Source organism: Hibiscus syriacus, unplaced genomic scaffold, assembly GCF_006381635.1.
Source record: "Hibiscus syriacus cultivar Baekdansim isolate YM2019G1 unplaced genomic scaffold, ASM638163v2 tig00002511_pilon, whole genome shotgun sequence".
Classification (NCBI taxonomy): domain Eukaryota; kingdom Viridiplantae; phylum Streptophyta; class Magnoliopsida; order Malvales; family Malvaceae; genus Hibiscus; species Hibiscus syriacus.
The window spans coordinates 2219436-2229352 of NW_024061932.1; positions in this window are offsets into that span (position 1 = coordinate 2219436).

The following is a 9917-nucleotide window of genomic DNA, read 5'->3' on the forward strand; positions in this document are numbered from 1 at the left end:
TCTAGGAGCTTGTTTTAAACCATAAAGCACTTTTGTCAATTTAAGAACATGATCCGAAAATTTTGAATCTTCAAAACCTGGAGGTTGTTCCACATACACTTCTTCCTTTATAAAACCATTTAAAAATGCACTTTTAACATCCATTTGATATAATTTAAATTCATGAAAACATGAAAATGCTAATAACATTCTAATTGCTTCCATCCTAGCTAATGGAGTGTATGTTTCATCATAGTCTATGCCCTCTTCTTGAGTATACCCTTGAGCAACAAGTCTAGCCTTGTTTTTCACTATATTACCACTCTCATCAAGCTTATTCCTAAATACACATCTAGTACCTACAGTAGATTTATTACTAGGCCTTTCAACTAATGTCCATACTTTACTTCTCTCAAATTGATTTAATTCTTCTTGCATAGCCATAATCCAATGTTCATCATTTAATGCTTCTTTAATATTCTTAGGCTCTATGCATGAAAAAAATGCAACATAATTATAAATATTTCTAAGAGAAGATCGAGTTGTTACCCCTTTGGATGGATCACCTATAATCTCACCATCCTTGACATAATTGTACTCTCTTGGATAAGATACTTCCCTTTCTTCAATGGTTGGATTTTCAAGAGGATCATGAGTTTCCTCATTTTTCGTTTCTTCTTTTGATGATGGTTCTCCAACGTCATTTCTAACGTCATTTGTATTTATAACACCTACATCATCATTCACACAAAAATCCTTCCTCGGAAGGGGATTATCATCGAAAACAACATGTATAGACTCTTCTACAACTAAAGTTCTTTTATTAAATACTCGATAAGCTTTAGAATTTAAGGAATAACCCAGAAAAATTCCTTCATCACTTTTAGCATCAAATTTGCCAAGGTTTTCTTTACCGTTGTTCAAAACAAAACATTTACTTCCAAAAGGATGAAAATAGCTAATGTTAGGTTTTTTATTTTGAAAATTTCATATGGAGTTTTCTTTAAAATTGGCCTAATCATTACTAGATTTACAACATAACAGGCGGTATTTGTGGCTTCCGCCTAAAAATATTTTGGCAAATTATTTTCACAAAGCATGGTTCTAGCCATTTCTTCTAAAGTTCAATTTTTCCTCTCAACAACTCCATTTTGTTGAAGGGTTATAGGTGCTGAAAAATTATGACTAATACCATTAGAATTACAAAACTCAATAAATCCAAGATTTTCAAATTCAGTGCCATGATCACTCCTAACACTAGTTATAGAGTAACCTTTTTCATTTTGGATTATTTTTGAAAATGTGATGAAATGTTTTAATGTTTAATCTTTAGTACTTAAAAATAGAACCCAAGTATATCTAGAATAGTCATCTACCAAGACAAATGCATATTGTTTTCCACCCAAGCTAGTAGTCCTAGTTGGCCCAAAAAGATCTATATGGATCAATTGTAATACTCTACTAGTTGATACGTCATTAATGGATTTAAAAGAAACTCGCTTTTGTTTTCCTTTAGCACAAGCATCACAGATTTTATCATTATCAAATTTTAGTTTAGGCAGCCCTCGAACCAATTCTCCTTTAACTAACCGTTGCAAAACACTCATGCTAGCATGTCCTAGTCTCCTATGCAATAACCAACTATCATGCTCATCCTTTTCAAACTAGGCATAAATTAGTCATTTCTATAGAGTCTAAATGCACCATGCATATGTTTCCTATTCTATGACCAACAAGCATAATCCTATTAGATGCAATGTCAATGACTTTACAACCATTAGTTTCAAATATGACATTGAATCCCTTATCACATAATTGACTAATACTCAAGAGATTATGCTTTAATCCATTCACATATAAAACATTCTTAATTTGTATGGAAGAGGTATTACAATAGTACTAATACCTTCAATGTGACCTTTTGAATCATCACCAAAAGTCACTTCTCCTCCATTTTTGGCGTTAAGCTCAATGAACCGGCTTTTGTCTCTGGTCATGTGTCTTGAGCATCCACTATCAAGGTACCATGAATTTGAATTTGTTTCCCGTGCCTTGTAGCAATGCTCCTTTTCCTATAAACATAGATTAATTTCTAATTTTGGTACCCAAATTCTTTTGGGTCCATATCCATTATTTTCCAAAATCCTAATCCCCTTAAGTATCCATTTGTGTAGGATATCCTTATCTTTAGTAGTAATGAGCTCTTTAGGAACCCATATACTTTTAATGATTTTTCCATTAGAGGTTCTTTTGGGACCTCTATGATTGTAGTTAAAACTTTTTCTAACAAAGTTGGATTTTGAATTTTCTCCATTTTCAAAACGTTTTGTTCCAACTTTATCAAAAGAGGCTTTAAGATCATCAATTTTCTTTTGATGATCATCACTGACCTTTGAAAGTAAATTTTGCAAATCCAATTTTTTCTTTTCAAACTCTTCTAGTTTGATTTGCAAATCTTTAATTTTTCTTTCAAGATCGTTGTTGGTTTTGGATATGAGTTTATTTTCATTTTTCAATTTTGAAACAGCATTTTTATATTTTAAAAACAATTTCTCATAATCCGAAGCCAACCCATTATATTCCTCTAATAACTCATCATAGGATAAATCATCAAAATCAGATGAGTTAGAGGTTACCTTAGAATCTTCCCCGAATGTCATCAAGCACAAGTTTACTACTTCTTGTTCCTCTACATCGGAACCTTCTTCATTGCTCCATGTAGCCATATTAGCCTTGTGCTTATTCTTTGATTGACCCTTTCTCTTCAATTATGGGCAATCATATTTGACATGCCTCGGCTTTTTGCATTCATAGCAAATGATTGGGTCCTTCTCTTTTGGTTCATTTTTTAGGCCTTCATTTCGTTTGAATTTTCTCCCTCGGTAAGGTCTCATCATTTTTCTGAACCGTTTGGCAAACAATGACATTTCCTCATCATCGTCATCTTCATCCGAATCACTCTCATCTTTTATGGATTTGAGAGCAACTCCAATATTTTTCTTCTTCTCCTTCTCCTTTGGTGTCTATTCAATCTTATCAAGGTCCACCTCATCTTCAAGCATCATTTCATGAGTGAGGAGTGAAACGATTAGCTCTTCAAGAGTTAAGGACGTTAGGTCCTTCGACTCGATGATTGTCGTCTTCTTTGATTGCCATGATTTTGGAAGGGAGTAGACTAACTTCCCCACAAGCTTTTCATTTGAAATGATATCTCCATATGATTTGAGACCATTGACAATCGTTGAAAATCTATCCGTCATAGCTTTGATATCTTCATTTGGTTTCATCCTGAAATTTTCATAGCTATGCGTTAGAATACTAATTTTAGATTTCTTTACCTCATCGGTACATTGATGAGTGACTTGAAGTTTGTACCATATTTCTTTGGCGGTTGTACAAGATGAAAATCTTCCATATTCATCTGGTCCTAGAGCACAAAATATGATATGGATGGCTTTGGAGTTGAGCTGGAACATTTTTATCTCTCCTTCACTCCACAATCTTGGATGAGTGAGAGGCTTGATGTATCCTTCTTCTACGACATTCCATGCTCCCATGTCACTTTCTTGAATGAAGTACATCATCCTATTTTTCCAATAGGCATAGTTAGCCCCATTGAAGAAATGAGGCTTGTTGACGGGCATCGAATCGAGACCAGAGTCGAAGTTTGAAGTAGAGGCCATTGATGACTTTGATTATCGATGTAATTCTTCCTGAATCGACTCAAGAGGCGATTAAACCTTCAAATGAGTTAGGCTCTGATGCCAATTATTAAGTTAATCGATTGACAAATATGGCCAAGAGGGGGTGAATTGGCAATTAAAATTTTGGTGGAAGCTTTTGCAGAAAATTGAAAGAAATTTGCACAGCAAATTAGAGTGGTTTGACTTTCTCAACCAAAGTCTACGTCCACTACCTTGCAAACCCTCAAGAATTATACCCCAAATTCTTGTGAACACTCTCTCCCAAAGAGAACAATACAAATTTGCAAATTTACAAGGAAATCCTCACAATGTAGATTGCTTGCACAATTCTAGAACAAAGAAAAGAACACTCAAGAATGAATACAATTGAGCACAATAAGTGTTCTTGAAAGCAAAATGAATATTAAATGAAAAATAGGCTTGAAATGCTCAAACTTGAGGTTTGATGTTTTCTCTTTGATTCTCTCTTGATTCTAGTTGCTTGACGTTTCTTATTTTTTATCAATGGCTTATAAGCTTGCTTAAATACACCTTGAATCACTTCTGAACGTTGGGGATCATTAATGAAGTTTTTGGAGTCGTTTAAGTGTGAAAACAATTAATATTTCTGCTTGGAGTGTGAGGGGAATCGGTACCCCTAATGGGGAATTGGTTCCCTAAGTGTAAAATTCAAATATTTCGACCGTTGAACAATGGGGGGAATCGGTACCCCCTGGGGGAATCGGTTCCCTCCGAGCATACTGGATTTCTCGGAGCCAAACCATTCAGGGGGAATCGGTACCCCCTTGGGGGGAATCGGTTCCCTCTGAGTAATCTGGAATTTTTGGCTTTGAGATGGTTTGAAATATTTTTAAAATCGTTTTGAAATTATTTTAAGATTAAAACTTAATTTTACACTTGAGTAAGGATTAAAAATGACATTTGAAAGATTTGGAGTAAAATTTTGATATTCGAATAATTATATCGAATATACTTAGAAAATCTTTTTGGAAAATCTTAAAATTCATTTAACTTAATTTGTTATATCGAAATATCAAAATGTTTTCAACAATTAGCAATCAGTAGACGTGATGTCCTTGAACTGTCATATCATTTGTGTTAGCGATGACATAACTCGCACAAATACCTCCCTAATAAAAATTTGGTTCTCATGGTTATGTTCATATAGTTGTGGACATCTTCTAATTCTACGAGAGCTTAGAGAAACATGCTTCAATAGTCTCCTTGAAGTGATTCGACTTCATTCTTACATTGGTAACTTATCTTGTTCGAATCACCAAAGAAGATAGTGGTCATTAAAAGCATTGCTTAATCTTTTCATGTTTTAATCATTATTTTCATCATGGGAATGAACTTGAATAAGAATTCTTACAATGCCTCACAATGTAACACCCCTTGTAACCCCCCTAGACCCGGCTTATGCATTTCGACTAAGTCTAGTGGATAACATTCATGATTCTTAAAGACATTTTTCCGAAACCGTTATTTTATCAACGTAAAATCATATTTATAAATGACATTATGAAATTATAATAAATTATACTATAATAAAAAAACAACTCATAATTATGAGAAAAATTAACAAGTTAATTAAAACATGTCTTAAAAATCCAAATTTCAATAAACCAATATAAATTAGAAAAAGGAGTATTATAAAATCCAATACTTTTAAAATAAGGCCCATGTTACCAAAATAGTGTCAACTTAAAAGATAAAACATTACAATACGATATACTTCAAGAGATATGTTGATCCTCCAAATGCTCAATCAGGTGAATCTAACCAACAGTATCTGAAAGGGGAAAACATTTTCGAAAAGTAAGCTAGGCTCAGTGTGTCCCAACATTACTATAAAATCATGATAGGTACACTAAACAAATCATAGTTCAGTAAATCTCATAAAAATTATATTGCAGTAAATCCCATAAAAGAGTTACCCTAAGGGAATATCTTAGGGCCTGAGAGCCTACCCAAGATAGATTTCGGGGCCGTGGGGCCTACCTAAGAACACATCTTAGGGCCGCAGGGCCTACCCGAGAATGATCTCAGGGCCGCAGAGCCTACCTAAGAGTCACATTAGGTCCGTAAAATTTTTCAGCTTGATTAGAGCTGTACTTTATAAATTCGTATTCCAAAAATTCAATTGCACCGTGACATAAATTCCATAAATCCATAAACATGGTAATCATATACCATTTCAAAACAAAATCAGATAGCAGTCATAATCCATAAACCATCACATTAAATCGGTGCATCAATAAAACAGTAACAAAGAATTCAGTGTACCACATATTAAAACAAATAAAACAGTTCAGTAATAAATAGGGAACACACCTCAATAATAGGTTCAAGTAGTAGATCTACTGATTGCTGGTCTCACCACGCTCTACTACAGTTTTCGAACCTAATTTATAATAACGCTATATTACTAATGGGTAACATAATTAATCTCTAAAATCATAAAATTTACGGGTCTTACGGGTGAATACTGGCACACATGGTTTAACTGATCTAGAAGAGCTGGGTCGAGCTGTCGAACGATCCGGAGAGTCTCTTGTACCTTCAAACAATAATAATTTATCAACACCAAGTCTTACTTAATTGATCAAAGCTAAAATTCTTAAGTATATAAGCATTTTCTGGGTTTGACTATCAATTTGGAGGATTTCGAGTCTGAATTTGACCAAACGGATTGTGGAATCGGAATCAGGACGTCGAAAAACATAAAGTATGACTTTTCGAAAATTCAAATTCTTGGTCAAAATCAAAGTTAACGGGTTTGACTGAAGATTTGGAGGCCTTCGGGTTCGAATTTGGCAAAACTTATTTGGCACGTCGAAAAATGTCAGAATAGGTATACTCGAACAAAATCAAAGGTCGTTTAATGGTCGTTTAAAGCCGGTCAAAGTTATGGTCAAAGGGGTTCAATAGTCCACATTCGAAAATTCCCAAAATGTCACTTTTTCAAAATAATTCCCAGAATGTCACCTTTTTCGAAATAATTCCAAAAATGTCACCTTTTTCAAAATAATTCCCAGAATGTCACCTTTTACAAAATAATTCCCAAAATATCACATTTTTCAAAATAATTCTTAAAATGTCACCTTTTTTAAAATAATTTCCAAAATGTCACTAGGTTGGGTTGGGTCGGGTCAACGGGTTGGGTCGGGTCAGACCGGTCAACCCGGGTCAGACCGGTTTGGACTGGTCAAGCCGGTCACAACATCACCCAGCCGTTCGCATATTTCCCCATGCGCAGGGGCGCGTGAGACCACTTCTGGTCTCCAAAAATTCCTGTAAAAATTTCCAAAAATTATTTTAAGCGATTTTGAGTCACTTACCAACCTCGGTTCAAATTTTTGAACGGTGGAGAGCTCGATTTCAACTCGGTCGAATCTTTGACCGCTCCACCTCCCACACGTGTCGCCGCCTACGGAGACAAGGATGACACCGTCGGAATCGGAACGACACGAGAACACGATGGTGTGGGAGGTGTCGAAAACCGATCAACGATCGGAGATGAATTTAAGATTTTCTCGGTGGTGGTGCTAAAAAAAGGTCGAGACTTTGACTCGAAATTCACGTCGTTTGGCAGCGTTTCGCTATAACTGGTTTATTGGGTTTTGATCACGGGTCGAAGATGAACACGATGGTGGTTTCAATTTTACGATCGGAAGTCGGACGACGTCGGAATCGGACTTGAAGGAATTATAAAGGAGAAGGGAAATTGAGTTTGTGTTTTCTGATTTCAAAATCAGAAAACACACATATAACATATAATCTGCCGACACTCCTTGGGTAAATTCAGGGCTTGGTCCCCAAATTTCCTTTACTTCTAAAATGACTACAACTTTTAAAAACTTTTAATTTAGTCACCAAATTTTACCAAATTACACTGATTTAATTTTTTTTTCAAATTTTTCGGGTTGTTATACCCCCAACCTGAACTGGAAATCAAATCAAAATCAAAGATGTCACATTGGACCACCAAAGTGATCTTACAAATCAAAACTCAGAAAAATACAATTTACATAAAAGTTAAAATCCAATAATGCCAGTATATAAAAAACTAAACATTTAAAAAATGTTGAGATCCTGTTGAAAACATTTTGATATTTCGATATAACAAATTAAGTTAAATGAATTTTAAGATTTTCCAAATGATTTTCTAAGTATATTCGATATAATTATTCGAATATCAAAACATTACTCCAAATATTTCAAAAATCATTTTTAATCCTTACTTAAGTGTAAAATTAAGTTTTAATCTTAAAACAATTTAAAAATAATCTTTCAAAGTATTTCGAACCATTTCAAAGCCAAAAATTCCAGATTGCTCAGAGGGAACCGATTCCCCCCTGAATGGTTTGGCTCCGAGATTTCCAAAATGCTCAGAGGGAACCGATTCCCCCATAGGGGGTACCCATTCCCTCCTATTCAACGATCGAAATATTTGAATTTTACACTTAGGGAATCGATTCCCTATGAGGGGGAACCAATTCCCCCCACGCTCCAAGTTGTTTTATTAATTCTTTTCACACTAAAATGGCTATATGATCTTCACTAATCATCCCCAACGTTCATAAGTGATTCAAGGTGTTTTTAAACAAGTTCTGAAGCTCTTGATCAGCAAGAAATCATAGAGAAACAAGAGAGAAAGCATCAAACACCAAGTTTGTGCAAATCAAGCCAAATTTCCTTTCAATATTCATTTTCCTTTCAAGAACACCATTTGTGCTCATTTGTAATTATCTTTGAGTGTTTTTTCTTGTTCTATAATTGTGCAAACATCTTACCTTGTGAGGTTTTCCTTGTAAGTTTGCAAATTTGTAATCTTCTCTTTGGGAAAGAGTGTTCTCAAGAATTGGGGTATATTCTTGAGGGTGTTGTAAGGTTATCTCTTTGGCCTCAAAAGAAAGAAAAAATTAGTGAATTTGTTAGAAAATCCTTAGTGTGGATAGCTAAGGTAGTGGACGTAGATTTTGATTGAGAAAGTCGAACCACTCTAAATCGCTGCGCAATTACTTTCAATTTTCTGCAAAAGCTTCCACCAAATTTTTAATTACCAATTCACCCCCCTCTTGGCCAAATCTGTCAATCGATTAACTCAACAATTGGCATCAGAGCCTAACTCATTTGAAGGTTTAATCGCCTCTTGAGTCGATTCGGGAAGAGTTATATCGATAATCAAAGTCATCAATGGCCTCTTCTTCAAACTTCGACTCCGGTCTCGACTCGATGCCCGTCAACAAGCCTCCTTTCTTCAATGGAGCTAACTATGCCTATTGGAAGAATAGAATGATGTACTTCATTCAAGCAAGTGACATGGGAGCATGGAATGCTGTAGAAGAAGGATACATCAAACCTCTCACTCATCCAAGGTTGTGGAGTGAAGGAGAGATAAGAATGTTCCAGCTTAACTCCAAAGCCATCCATATCATTTTTTTGCTCTTGGACCAGATGAATACGGAAGAGTTTCATCGTGTACAACCACCAAAGAAATATGGGACAAACTTCAAATCACTCATGAAGGTACCGATGAGGTAAAGAAAACTAAAATTAGTATTCTAACGCATAGCTATGAAAATTTCAGGATGAAACCAAATGAAGATATCAAAGCTATGACGGATAGATTTTCAACGGTTGTCAATGGTCTCAAATCATATGGAGAGATCATTTCAAATGAAAAGCTTGTGAGGAAGTTAGTCTACTCCCTCCCAAAATCGTGGCAATCAAAGAAGACGACAATCAGCGAGTCTAATGACTTAACGTCCTTAACTCTTGAAGAGCTAATTGGGTCACTCCTCACTCATGAAATGATGCTCGAAGATGAGGTGGACCTCGACAAGATTGATGAGACACCAAAGGAGAAGGAAAAGAAGAAAAACATTGGAGTTGCTCTCAAATCCACAAAAGATGAGAGTGATTCGAATAACGATGACGATGACGAGGAAATGGCATTGTTTGCCAAACGGTTCAGAAAAATGATGAGACCTTATCGAGGAAGAAAATTCAAATGAAATGAAGGCCTCAAAAATGAACCGAAAGAGAAGGACCCAATCATTTGCTACAAATGCAAAAAGCCAGGGCATGTTAAATATGATTGCCCACAATTGAAGAAAAAGGGTCAATCAAAGAATAAGCACAAGGCTCATGTGGCTACATGGAGCGATGAAGAAAGTTCCGATGAAGAGGAACAAGAAGTAGCTAACTTGTGCTTGATGGCATTTGGGG